The sequence below is a fragment of the Cebus imitator genome, unplaced genomic scaffold (assembly GCF_001604975.1).
Source record: "Cebus imitator isolate Cc_AM_T3 unplaced genomic scaffold, Cebus_imitator-1.0 Scaffold533, whole genome shotgun sequence".
Taxonomy (NCBI): domain Eukaryota; kingdom Metazoa; phylum Chordata; class Mammalia; order Primates; family Cebidae; genus Cebus; species Cebus imitator.
This window is the reverse complement of record NW_016107848.1, coordinates 1,344,708-1,358,980: the sequence shown is the minus strand read 5'-3', so window position 1 is coordinate 1,358,980 and position 14,273 is coordinate 1,344,708. Positions and strand designations below refer to the sequence as shown.

The following is a 14,273-nucleotide window of genomic DNA, read 5'->3' as shown; positions in this document are numbered from 1 at the left end:
GTTTTATTTCCTAATGTCCTCTAATCATGTTGTCAGCTCCCAAGTCTGAGGTCAACAAGGCTCTTCCTATAAACCTTCGCATTGGGCCGTGTTTCTGCTCTTTTCTGGTACGCAGAGGTGTTTGTATTGCTTTTCTTTATTCGTTTTCATGTTTATCTATTTTGAGTGTGGTTTGTATAACCTTTCCTTTCCTGAACTGATCCTCTTCTCTTGCCATAGTATTCTTAACTTTCACCCACTTATTCTCAGTGCAAATAAAATGAATCAAGAGATTCTTGAAGAGGTGGAGTAAGTATATATGCACCATTCATTACTAAAGTATCCACAAGGCATGTTTTTAAAATTTTTTCTCCCTTCTTTTGCATTCTTTCCTTTTTTCTCTTTTCTTTCTTCCTTCCTCATGTAATTTTCTTCTCCTTTTTCATTTTCCTCTCTCTATTCCTTATGGCTTCTAAAGAAAGATATATGGTGTTGTGACCTTGTTAGGGAAACCACATTCCAGGTTGAATTGGATTCACAGTGTCCTGTATTTTTGGCTAAGGTTTAGGATAGCCAGACATGTCTTAATATAAACAGTTCCCCCAAAGTGAGATAACACTTCAAATTCTCTCTTTATGGTTAATTTAAAAGTTAGGCCAGATGGTATGCCATTATCTGTTTTTCTTTTCCTGGTGGGGATGAAATACAGGCAAGCATTTTATTAAACAAGACTTTCATTGACCACTGAATACTGACAAGTTAACTACATGAATCTCTGTTGAGAGAACATTTCTTGGCCTGTGATATATCTGAATTATTGGGATCATGAACTATATGCAAACGGATCAGATTTACGGGATTTTTATGGATTTTCAAAAACAGCCAGACACACAAAAAACCTTATAAACGGAAGAACTAAGATGGTACTTTAAAAACAGCATCCTGGGATCTAGTTCCATCCTGTCTTTTCCCTTAAATGCCATGACAAAAGTTAAAAGGGGCCAATCCTGCCTCTCTGTCCCTTCTGAATGCCAGGCTCCTAGTCTGAATTTAAATAAAAACCTTTCAAGATGGGAATGTGCTGGAAGAAAAGAAGGGCAGAAAAACAGTGTGTTGGAAGAGTCTGTGTGAGTATGTACACGAGTCGGTGTGGGCATGTGCGGCCTGTGTGTTTGTGTGTGCTCCTGTGTGTGTGTGGAGCACTCGTGAGAATGCATGCACATGTGTGGGGCGTGTCAGTGTGTGTGCATGCATGTGAATGCATTTGCCAGTGTATGTGTCTGTGTGTGGTGACTGTGTATCTTGTGTGTGTGTGTGTGAGTGTTTGTACCTCTGTGAATGTGTGCATGCTTGTGTGTGCGCATGTGTGTGTGCATGCCCATGTGTGAATGTGTGTGTGGCTGTGTCTGAGTGTGTGTGTGCCTGTGTGCTGCAGGCGAGAGAGGCTGCTCCAGCTTGGCGAGTGGCAGAGCAGTTTGTACATAACTAGTAGTGAGAAAGGAAGCTGGGAAGAGACTGGGAAGAGGCAACCGACCTCATTAACAAAAGCTCAGTTTTGTCCCTGCGGACCCAACCGGCAGAAGAGACAGGGCGAGCCGGTGGCTGTCCGCCAGGGAGGTCGGGCTCCCTGCAAACAGTTGAAGGCATCTTTATCTTGCCCTTCTCAGGGGGAGTCTTGAGGCTTGGCGTTCAGGAAGTTTTCAAAGCTGCAGCAGCTGCGTTGGAGAAGACCAGCAAGGAGAGCGGAGTGTGTATGTGAACTTCAATTCTATATTTTCTGTGGGGTAGGTTAATGGATTTTTAGTACAAAGAAAATTCAAGCACAGCTGACCTGAAAGACTGGAATTTCAGCTCTCTTCCTTCCCTGGGTTCTTTTTCCTCCCCCTCCCTCTCAAAGCCCTTTAAACCAGATTGCTGGGTCAGTGACTCTTACCCTGCCCGCCTGTTGCAAGGCTTCTAGCTTTTTTGGCTTGGAAAGGAAAACCACTACCTGTAAGTATCTGCTTTATGTGTTTCTTTTCATTGTGACTGTGAATGTTCTGTTAGCAGAATGCCCCAGAGATTGTTAGTGTGATATCATTAATGCCAAGTAACAATGCAAGACATCTGCAAGAGTAGGCTTGCAAAAGTTTAATTCTCCTGTTAACTCAGAAGGTAGCAACTTGCAGTGTTAACAAACCAAATGCCAAAATTGAGTTTTTTTTTTTTTTTTTAATTCCGTTACACAAATTTCTCTCTTCTCAATCCATCCGCGGTGGCATTTGCCAGTGAAATAACCATTTTTTAATTGTGTAATTTTTCTGTCTGAAATTAGAATGTTTCTTCTCAGCTAAAGGAAATGGCAAAGGGAAAAGACACAAAAACGAACGAAACAGATAATGTCCTCATGGTACAAACAGAGAGAAATTTGGATGAGATAATTTCTGGATAACTTTGCTTTAGTTTAGTTACATTTGGAGACATGTTTTTTTTTAAACATGATTTCTATTTCATTGTGGGGCAGAGAGATAGTGCTGGGGAGGCAAAGAAATGGCATTGTTCTGAAGTTTTGGACTGATTTTTAGGCTCTCTCTGCTCAGTACTGAGATTTGGTCCAAGACTTTGGTGCTGTTGTAAAGAGTTTCTTTTCATTTTATTTGAAATCCAGGAAACAATTTCTGGCTTACAGAAGTTGTTTTCAAGACATATAATTATAGCTTCCGATTTTTTTTTTCCATGACTGCATCCAGTCTTGTTACTTGGTGTGCATTACAACGCTTAAAAAGAGCATTTCAGGGAGCTGATTGGTGTTTATAGCCTGGGAATCCTGCTGGAGAGATTAACCTCTTCAGGGCTGCTTCAGACTAGAGCAAGTACTCGAATGCTTTCCAGGTTTCTGCTCTGGAAAACTAACACCCACTGTTTCTGACTCTAGGTAAAGCTTGAAAAGCAGTACCTCAGCCCCTTGCTTACACTTGCTGAAAATGCCTTTGGTGCGACTCTAGGAAACTTTGCTGTTTCTCTCCATCAGGCATTCTCAAAACTTAATGTGTGTAAGAACCCCCTACTTGCTTGGTGAAAGGCAGGTTCTCAGTCCCCAGTCCCAAATGGTTTTAGACCTGGGGTGGTGCCAGGAATCTTCTCAGGTGATTCTGAAGCAGGTGGGTCACACTTGGGTAAACATTTCATTGTGCTTGACAATGAAATTCTTGTCATATACTTGGTTAATATTAAACCTTTTATCTAAATAAGAAACCTGAGTTTGAGCTGTTGTCGAGGATAACTTATGTGCAACATGGTTTTGCATGCTTGGCTGACAAACCAGGGCTTTTAAATCGGCTTTCCACCAATCTCTTCATTTTTGTTTCTTGCTCCCCTTTCATTTCCATGAGGAAGAAAAGGAGTTGGCAAAGGGACCTGACTACCATGTTCCCTGCTTTTACATGTTGGGCTATATGGCCTGATCTGCCCCCTCATGGCTAAGTAATGTTTGTTTTGGAAACTTTAAACCCAGGACTGTTTTTAATTCTTTCCCAGCCTCCTGGGGTTGCTGGGCTGCTGGAGCTGGGCTAGGCTGAGTTGGGGTAAACTGAGCTGGATTTCATGGAACAGTTCAGGAGTCTCATATTTTGAAAATGACTTTGGATTGGACCATCCCACAGGGAAGAAAAGAAACAGACTGATTCCTCGATGGTGTGAAAATTCTCGTTTCACAATATATAAAAGTCCGAATTCAGCCTCCATCTCCATCCTTGCATTTTTATGGCATTTAATATTTATATTAAAAAGAAAACTGGACATGGCCATCAGAACCCCTTCCTTTCTTCCCTTTCCTCATTCCAATTATTTAGGTGTACCAGGCTCAGTGCTAGTTTCTAAGGATTTCAAAATGCCCTCTGGGAATGGCATGCACAGGGTCCTTGTCCTCATGGTATTTCAAATCTTGGCTGTTACTAACCAGCCTTGGAAGAGCCATCTAACCCTCAAAGCTTCACTTCCTGATCCGTAAAATGAGTTGAATTAAATGAGGTTTAGTATCTTCCTAGTTCCGATATTCTGACATTGGTGGACATGATTCAGTCTTCTAAACACAGATATGGGATATGAGAGCTTTTCAGCATTTATTTGGAGAATAGGCCTGAAGATTTGGCTAATTGCTTTTCTTCAAAACTGTTCAGATATATTTCTTTCTCTCATAAAGAACCATGGCTGCAGGCATACTGAGTTACACAAGTGTGACCTTTTCAGGGCATGTAGCCATTCCTTACAATGGGATCCTGTAACTCCCTAGAAAGGCTGTTTCCCTGGGCCAGGTTACACAGAAGGGCAGCCTCTTATCTTGTCTGAATCTAATGTCGCTCCGCCTTTGGAGAGCTGGGTGGTCTGAAAAGGGCATGACAGCTTCCACACAGGCACAGCTTGCAACCTGACCCTTTCATTCAAGTGATTCAGCAGCTTTTGTGCTACCTGATGAGACGATCACACAGACATCTTTGAGGGGCTGAGCAAAACAAAACAAAAAAAAACAAAACCCAGTCCCTAATGAAATCCTGTCTTACTATATCTTGTCTCTAATGCAGCTTCTCTCACTGCAGTGACTGGGGCACCATTTATTTCAAAGGTTCTGAAACTTGGTGATCAAGATAAGAAATTATAGCTGTGATCTATGTGCTTTTCGACAACATAAGGTTTAGCTGTCTGAAGATAATATGTTTGAGTGGAAAACTATTGACTGGAGGACAGGGATCTTGCAAAATTAGGATATTTTTAAACAAATGTTCTTTGCCTCTCATGGGTAAGTTTTTACAGAAGTCAAAAATAGTTTTTGGTTTCTCCCTTAAACCTGCCTATTTATGGAGTTGATGATATTTGGGGGAAATGTGTAGTAAAAAATGAGGCCAAAAATGCTCTTTTTGTGTATCATCTGAAGGCTGCTAAGACTGCATGTCACCTTTCAGTGTCAAGTTTATCCTTGAAACTTTCTTATCTTTCTTTTATTTGACCCCATAGAAAGACCTATTCCACACTCTCTCCCTGAAACAAAGAACCCTGTTCTGTGTCTACACCTCCCTAGTGACAGAGAACAGATAAACGCTTCAGGAATGACTGAGCCTCGCGTCCTTCATGGGGTGTTCTGCTTCCCTGGAACTCTTCCCTGCTTTCTGTCAAACATTATCAGCTGCTTAGTACTTACAGATGCTCCGAGCACTCTTCTCTTAAAATAAGTAAGCCACAATTTTGTTTGATTAGGTCATGCCCACTGCCATGGCGTCTTCATTCTAAGGCCTACGTTTCTTGTTAGCACAAAAATTATTTGGTAAATTACAAACTCAAGCCACAGTAAAGTTAGGAAGATTTCAGAAAGGATAGATACCACAGAGGAAAACTCATCCAAATTTTTAAAATTTGTGAGGAGTTTCCTATCAAATTTCATTTACAGGACAGATTTTTTTTTTTTTGTAAAAGTGATCCTGCACCTTAGAAAGACAACAGCAGAGCAACGACACAACAGCAATACTTTAATTCTGTTTTACATAAATATTCCTTTTTATTATCACATGGTAAGATGGTTCTATTTTATCCAATAAGCCTTAGTGATTGTTTTAAAACCAAAAGGTAGTATTGATACAAGAGCTCGAATGTTAAATCAGAGAGGTGCAGCAGGAAAAAATCATGGCCTTTGAAAACATTTCATCTGGGTTCTGATCCTGGGCTACAACGTTCTTTGGTTCAGTAGCATTGGCCAAGTTACTCAGCTGGTTTCCTCAGGAGTGAAGTGAGGACATTGATATTTACCTCATTAGATGTTTGTATATGGAACATGATGTACAAGTGTTTAATAAACATTTCTTCTTTGGAAGATGGCTAATACAGGTGTAATGGCTGAAAAGAAAACAAACACATGGCAAGTAACTTAATTTATAGATGAAAAGAAAAGAGAAACAGGAAATAAAGTTATATTCCAAATCCCACTGTCTGGGCAGAACAGAGCTCAACCCACCACCCCCTGGCCTTTAACTCTGATACTCTGAGAACTGGCAGCCCAGTTCTCACTTGATTCTTTTTTTTTTTTTTTTTTTTAGTCTCACACTATCAACAATGCTGGAGTGCAGTGGCGTGACCTTGGCTCACTGCAACCTCTGCCTCCCATGTTCAAGCTATTCTCCTGCCTCAGCCTCCTGCGTGCTGAGACTACAGACACGCGCCACCAAACCTGGCTATATTTTTTTGTATTTTTAGTAGAGACAGGGTTTCACCATGTTGGCTAGGCTGCTCTCAAACTCCTGACCTCAGGTGATCTGCCTGCCTTGGCCTCCCAAAGTGCTGGGATTACAGGCATGAGCCACCGCTCTCAGCCCTCACTTGATTCTTATAGATGAAAAGCCTGAAACAGATCCGTGAGTTTACAGATTATGAAATTGGTTGGTATGGAGAGATCAAGGGCAATGTGAAAATCATTTTGTCTTCATTTTTCCTGATCCTCGTTATATAGGTGTTTCATAAGGAGAGACATCATTTTGTTTTTGTCAAGATTTTGCTCCATTGTGACAAGGGGCTCCTCAGGGGTAATGTTTATTTAAGAACTTGAAACTCTGGGGTTGCACCATAGTGAGCCTATGAACCATCACCAAAGGAAGGACATATTCATTCAAACATGTGGAGGGGTGTGTTCTCTCTCTTTCTCATCATTTAAAAAAATAGATCTGGTGTTTGCATTTACTTAGTCACTCAACTTGACCTTCTCTGTGAAAGGGTCAATGATCAGCACTAGAGAAACTTGGGTGAACAGAACAATCTTGGTTTTTATCTTCAAGGAGTTTATAGATCAGGAGAAACAGCAGACATTTTTTTTTTTTATTTTATTAAAATGCTTATAGATGCACAACAAAGTGTAGTTGTGGATTCTGTGTGAACAGATAAAACTGGTTTGGGGCCGGGCGCAGTGGCTCAAGCCTGTAATCCCAGCACTTTGGGAGGCCGAGGCGGGTGGATCACGAGGTCAAGAGATCGAGACCATCCTGGTCAACGTGGTGAAACCCCGTCTCTACCAAAAATACGAAAAATTAGATGGGCATGGTGGTGCGTGCCTGTAATCCCAGCTACTCAGGAGGCTGAGGCAGGAGAATTGCCTGAACCCAGGAGGCGGAGGTTGCGGTGAGCCGAGATCGCGCCATTGCACTCCAGCCTGGGTAACAAGAGCGAAACTCCGTCTCAAAAAAAAAAAAAAAAAAAAAAAAAACTGGTTTGGGAGGTCAAGGCCTGAAGGATGGGTAGAATTTAGCCAGGCAAATGGCATGGTTGATGGCAGTGAGGAAGGGCATTCATGGCAGATGGAACAGCATGGACAAACCTGCAAAGGCTTGGAAGCTGGGGTTGGCAATGTGGTGAGTTTAAGAATGGGAAGAAGTCCAGTTTGACTGGCATGTCAATGGCAAGGAGGAGAGGCATGCACAAAGAGGTTGGAGAGGACAATCGGATGCAGTTAAAAGCGACCCCAGAAAGGACCTAATCCATACTCTCTCCCTGAAGCAGAGAACCCTGTTTTGTGTCTCTACCTCAGCTCTTGCCATTATTTGACAACACTGAGGTAAAGTCTTTTCTGAAAGTTAAGTTGAGACTTTCACACATTCTCCCTGGTTCTACACCCTGGAACCATCAAATAACTCCTCTTCAAATATCTGAACACAGACTATTTTAAAAAATAAAGAAGTACTGCGAAAGCAGATCCGCTCTTTCTCATACATATGCACTTGATTTTGGGACATGTAGAGTTACACAGTTTGCTTATTGGAAGCTAACTCATGAGCTCAGTACATCATTCCAGGCACTGATGATTAAGGCTGGGGCTCTTGATTGTGTCCTCAGTGATAATTGTGCTCTCTGTGAATTTGATAAAGCTTGTCTTCTATATCTTTCTTTAAAGATTTAGAAAAATGTTTAATCAGAGAGATCCAAAAATGAGCTATAAGGCACAACTCTAAATGTTTCTAATGAGAAAATGATGTCCCTAACCTCTCTTTTGTTTCCTTTTAAGGAGAAAACTAGTCACTAGTTTCTAAAACCCAGAATCACAGAAATGTCTAAGTTTTAATATAAAGAGCTCAAAGGTATCAGTGTATGTTGGTATTCTTGTTTTTTATGAGACTGCTTAAGGCACAATAATTACTGATTTCATTTATTGATACATAAGTTGAACTCATCCACATGCAGCAGACAGTGTTGTCCTTCTGCCTTCAAAACACATAGGCAAATAGGTGCACTACCAGGTAGGATATGATAACTGCCCTGTGATGGGTTTCAAAACAATATAATTCTTCTGCAATCGGAGGAAGGAAATCTTTCCAGATGGAATGATGAGGTCTTAGGGCATCCTGGATGAGGTTTTTTTTTTTAAGGGGTTAGTACATGGGAAGGATTTTATTAATGATGGAATCAAAGACATTTCAGGTAATATAAAATAGCCCCTTTTAACATGAATCCATTGTTGTTTAATGTACTGTGATATAATGACCCACTTTTCCCCAGCAGTCAAGCCATCAACCATCCATTTCAAATTATAGATGCAATTACCTTTTGCTTTCCTCATCAGCAATTCTTGGTACTTTTCTTTCCTTTTAATACATTCTTCATCTTAAGAAGATCAGACTCCTGCTGACCACATGTCATGGCCCAGTAACTTTGGTGTCATCAATGACTGTGGCCTCTGCTACCTACTTTCACACATTAGATCTGAGTGAGACCACACAGCATTTTATAAAAATGACGGTACTTAAATTTTGAAAAATAGTCTATGTCTCAAGCCCTTAAAAATTTTGGAACAATTAAAAAAAAGCTGCTGCTGGAGATACTGATTGGTGATTAAAAGATCACTCGAGGGTGATTTGTCAGTGAGAGAATAGGAGTTAAATGGCCATTTGATTACATTAAATAGTACCCAAATAATTTAACGCTGCATTTTATATCCTTTTCATAATCTTATTTACCATGTAGCCACGTTAAGATTTCCTCCTGGTGTCAGTAAACTGATCTTCCAAATTCTTAAGACATTACTACAGCAAAAGGAAATAGAATAAAATATGTAGCCACATAAAACCACATTTAAAAATCAGTTTGTAATATACACTGGACTTAGAGTTTGGCAGCAGGATGGAGTGTCGAAGAAAATTCCTCAGACGGGACTAAAGGACTAGCTTTACACTTCCATAGAATCTTTCAAAAACCCCAGGTGGAACCCATTTTGTCTTTCTCATTTGTCCGTAAATCTCTGTAGTGCTGATTTGGCTGTTCAAGCTAGGAGGTGGCAGTGTGCTGGGTATGGGTGTACCATTTAGCATTCAAGATGCTATCTTGCCTCACCATCACTTGTGGATTGTTGCTGAATTGTGTTCCTGGAAACTACTGGTCTTCTTTTACCCCACTAGAGACATTTTCTGATCTGTGGCTTTGTAAGTTGTTTTGATGCCAGTCCCCTGATAGCACAAGGAAATTACAGGCTATGGGATTCATTGGTAGGAAGACTCTGGGGTCCTTACATATCCCTTCCCCTACTTTAGGTTTTTCCTCTCTTAAGAATGGCAAATGATAGCAACCACGTGGGCTAATGGAGATACAGTCAGAGATCACATAGTGTTTCGAGACGGGCTTGAACATTCACAATGCTCAGAGGCATCAAGTCTGAATTGTTAGCTCTGTGGCCAGAGAGATCTGAAATTAAGACTTTGAAAGCTAAGACTTGTCCAGGAGTGAAGGAAGCTGAAATTCTTTATTAATTAACAACAGCCAGGTGTGGTGGCTCATGTCTGCAATCCCAGCAGTTTGGGAGGCCAAGGCAGGCAGACAGTTTGAGCCCAGGAGTTTGAGACCAGCCTGAGAACCATAGTGAGATCAGATCTCTAAAACAAACAAACAAAAAAATGCCAGGCATGGTGACAGGTGCCTGTCGTCTCAGTTACTCAGGAGACTGAGGTGGGAGGATCACTTGAGCCCCAGTGGTCAAGGCTGCAGTGATCTGTGATCAAGTCACTACATTCCAGCCTGTGCTACAGAGTGAGACCCCATCTCTTTAAAAATATATATATATAAACTATATTCAGAACCCTGTGAAGTCAATATTATGAATCCCCGCTGTACAGATGGTGAATTCAAGACTGAGAAATTTTTAACAAATTTAATTATATTGTAGATTGAGTTTCTTTCTGCAGACACTAAAGTGTTCAAAAAGTGAGTAAAGTGTTTATCTTTAGTTCAGATGATTAAATGAAGTCTTCCTACAATGAGACGTGCGAACTAAAGATGACCTGTGTTATGCATTATCATACTGTCTCTTTACATAAAAAATCCATTTAATTTTTTAGAAAGGAGTCAATTCCTTTTTCCCTTCAAAAAACTTGATTTTTATTTTTTGTTATTGAGTAGAAAAAGCCAGATTGTTTATTCCATGGAGAAAGCCGGAGACAGTAATATGGGCTCAAATGAACAGAACTGAGGTCCATGAACATGTTGAAGAGTGTTATAAGCAGTATGGGATAAGGGCCATTGTTTCATTGAAAATTTAACAAGAAGTAATTGACACATTAGGAACACAGAGGGGAATTACACTTATAGAATGATGTGAGAGACTTTTAATTTACAGACCAGAATGTTTAAATTTTTCTTCTTTACAACAGATAATTAAGCAGATAGCCTCAAATCTCCTTCTAATCTGCTCAATAATGATTTTGCATTTTATGATTTTAGAGTGCTCTATTACATACTGCCTAAACTTAAATACCCATTTCTACCTTGTCTTAAAATATCATACTATAAAGAAACATGAAAAACATTAGCCTTGTGAATAATACAATTTATTATTATAATATATAGACTTATCTTTGTCTTTAAAGATTCATAGCAAGGAACCAAGTGGAAATGCAACAGAAAATAGTGGTAGCATAAAATTTTACTACTTAAACTTTATGTTAATTTCTTTCATTTTAGGCTTTGCTTCCTTTCTGACAATTTTGCTAATTTAGCAAAGATTTTTGTCAACACAGGAAAAAACTAAAGTTGGGGAAGGCATATGCACGGACCCCAGAGTCCTCCCACCAATGAATCCCATAGCCTGTGATTTCCATGCACTATGAGGAGACTGGCATCAAAGCAACTTACAAAGCCACAGATCAGGAAATGTCTCTGTGCCACTGACTTGTGTACTTACACCTCACACATGGGACTGGCGTTCCAGGGCTGGCTATCCCAGCTAGGCTGCCTGTGAAAAGTTGGCTCATGATGCCTCCCTTGGAACTTCCTGCCATTCTTTACCTCGTGTCAGCCTCTCTCCATCTAGGACCATCCTATCTTCCTCTCCTCTTCCCAGCCTTCCCCCTACCAACCACCTCCACACTGGGTCTTCCTTTTAGGCTCTTTATAGTGCTGTTCTTGGAGGTGGCATCCCCAGCTCAAGTCCCACTGCTGCGCTCTACCCTAAGAGACTTACTGAGTCTGATGATTTTTTAGATATGCCAAAGATTCTAATTAAGCTCCTTTTACCTGTTGTCATACTTAGAGAAGAATAAAATAAAATGCAGTTAATATTTTCAGCAGTTCTCCATCCTAGTTACTCATTAGAATCACCTGGAATACTGTTAAATTCAGATGTCTGGGCCCCATCAGACAAATTAAATCAAACTCTGGGAGTGGTGATTGGGTGATGGTAATATGAAGCTAAAGAGGGGGCCCATTAGTGTAGGGGTGGCAGTAGAGGCAACTCCTTTATCTTGGTGTGTTTCCCATTCTCATTAATAGCACAGACCCAGTCATCCCTTATAAGAATGGTTTGCTTATTTCTAGGACAGAGGAGTAGGTCTGAAGCCGTGAGTGTGAAGCTTATTTGCAGCCAGTCCTTTTTCCCCACATCGCACAACTCCAGCAACACTGTTCACATTGCGGTCTGTGTAAACAGGCTAAGTGGTGCCCTGGAATTTGGTGTGCTGAACTGAACAAAACAAATAAAGGAGTCTCCTCACCTTTGGCCAACACCGTGAAGGACGGATAAGTTAGTATGTTTTTCCACAGAAATATCTTCCACCATGAGGAGTTTCTACAGTGCTCAGGGAACATCACAGTTTGAACTGTACTTGCCAGCCTGTCTGGACATTGTACCTACAGTAAATATGTTTCCACTTCTAGGCAAATTTCTTGCCCAATATTTTGAATGTAGCCTATTTGTGTCTTGGAGACTCTAAGAAGGTGTTTTAGCTAAGACTGCTTGTGTGTTCCGTATTGGTTTCATTTTTAAAATGTTTCTCTGACTTACTGGTGTTTGCAATTCTTATATGATGTAATTTTCTACATTGCTGTATCTTTCCGCACATTTTTTTTCCAACGAATGAGACATCTAATCAGACATTCAGATACTTTATTTGCAGCTTGCGATGTTTATTAAGATTTTGTTTTTGAACCAGTTCTTGAAGTACTTTTAATCCTATTGCCTGAAAATGCCCTCCCAACCACATTCTCTACAGCCCACCCCAAAGTCTGCCAAAGTAAGCAGATCAAGTTTCACTTTTCTTAATGCCATTAAGTTCTGTGAGCAACGCTGCATCAGAGACTCCTGCATGTGCCGCAAAATGGACACTGGCATGGGTGTGCGGTGCACGTGGTGTCTCACTGTGGGGGCATGGCCTGTGAGCCACTGGGGTGGTGCTTGAGTAGCTGGAGGTCGGGAGATCCCCAGAACAGACAGTCCTCAAAAGCCAATTAGTGTGATGAGTAAGAACTCACTGTGATTTGGCTTGTTCCTTTTTTGTTACTGATGGTCCTGCACTACTCTAGAGAAAATTATCTAGCTGTGTGTGCGTGTCATGGGAGAGTCAATTCAACATGAATGATGAGGCATGTCAAAAGATGGCCAATTCACCACAACTTTTTATAAATTAGTAGACTTTAATTTTTGAAAAGTTTCAGATTTATAGAAAAATTCAGCAGAAAGTTCAGAGTTCCTGTATACCTTCTCACCTCCCAAACGCTAGTTTTCACTATTATTAATGTCTTGCATTAGTGTGGTGCATTTGTTACAATACATGACCAACTATTATTAGCTAAAGCCCATATTTTACAATAGGGTTCACTTTTTGTGTTGTGCATTATATGTATTTTATTTTATTTTTGAGACGGAGTCTCACTCTGTTGCCCAGGCTGGAGTGCAGTGGCATGATCTTGGCTCACTGCAACCTCTGCCTCTTGGGTCTAAGCGATCCTCCTGCTGCTTCAGCCTCCCAAGTAGTTGGGATTACAGGTAATCCACCTGTAATGGATTACAGCCCACCACCATGTCTGGCTGATTTTTGTATTTTTAGTAGTGATGGGGTTTCACCATGTTGGCCAGGCTGGTCTTAAACTCTTGACCTCAAGTGATCTGCCCGCCTCAGCCTCCCGAAGTGCTGGGATTACAGGTGTGAGCCACCACACCAGGTTGCATTCTATGGGTTTTGACAAAAGTTTAATGATATGTATCTATCATCACAGTGGTAGTTTTAAAATCAATTTTAGAAAAATTTTTCTTCAATAGGCCTGGGATAGAAAGGGGCAGGAAGGGAACTAACTTTGGCTGAGCCTTGCTGTATGCGTGTGCTGGCAACTTTGATTTACATTGACAGATAGTGTCACATTTAACTAGTGTAACAACCCTGAAAGGTATCAGTTATTGTCTTCATTTTATAGATGAGGAAACAAACAGAGCCCAAGGAAGAATAGGAACCTTGCTCAAAGAAATGTTGGAACCAAGATAGGTGCACAGGTCTGGTAGAGCTGATTAATAGGGTGGCCTCTGATTTTCTTTTACTTCCTCTCCAATTCTGCATCAAAGAATTAAACTCTCTCATCTCCCTTTTGTAGTGCCACTGAATCGTAAAATCATGTACAAAGTTATTTGTAAGAAAGAAAAATTATAAAAAACGAAGTGTGTGTAAGTCATGGTTGAAGACATCAAAATTGTGCTAAGATCCTCAATAGGGAAGAACATGAAGACTCTCATTAGACTCCTTGGCCAGGCTTGATGTCTCACACCTGTAATCCCAGCACTTTGGGAGGCCAAGGCAGGAGGATCACCTAAGGCCAGGAGTTGGAGACCAGCCTGGGCAACATAGTGAGACCCTGTTTCTACAAAAAAATTTTTTTTAAATTAGCCAGGCATGGTGGCGAGTGCCTGTAGTCCTAGCTACTCAGGAGGCTGAGGTGGGAGGATTGCTTATGGCCAGGAGTTTGAGGTGGCAGTGAGCCATGATCAAGTAACTGTACTCTAGCCTGGGCAAAAGAGTGAGACTCTGTCTCTTAAA

General features: G+C 40.9%; 1 protein-coding gene across 12 annotated transcripts in view; it reads left to right on the top strand.

The window, feature by feature from the left end:
* Positions 1-1,427: 1,427 nt before the first annotated feature.
* The window catches only part of FREM1 (FRAS1 related extracellular matrix 1), a 162,134-nt gene continuing 149,288 nt past the window's right edge, over positions 1,428-14,273 (top strand). For 10 of the 12 annotated variants that reach the window (XR_005197732.1, XM_017514683.2, XM_017514687.2 and 7 more), the window contains exon 1: positions 1,428-1,971. The gene's annotated coding sequence lies outside the window, so the exon portion shown is untranslated. The remainder of the gene's footprint in view (positions 1,972-14,273) is intronic. The other 2 variants (XM_017514684.2, XM_037733502.1) reach the window with 1 other exon arrangement.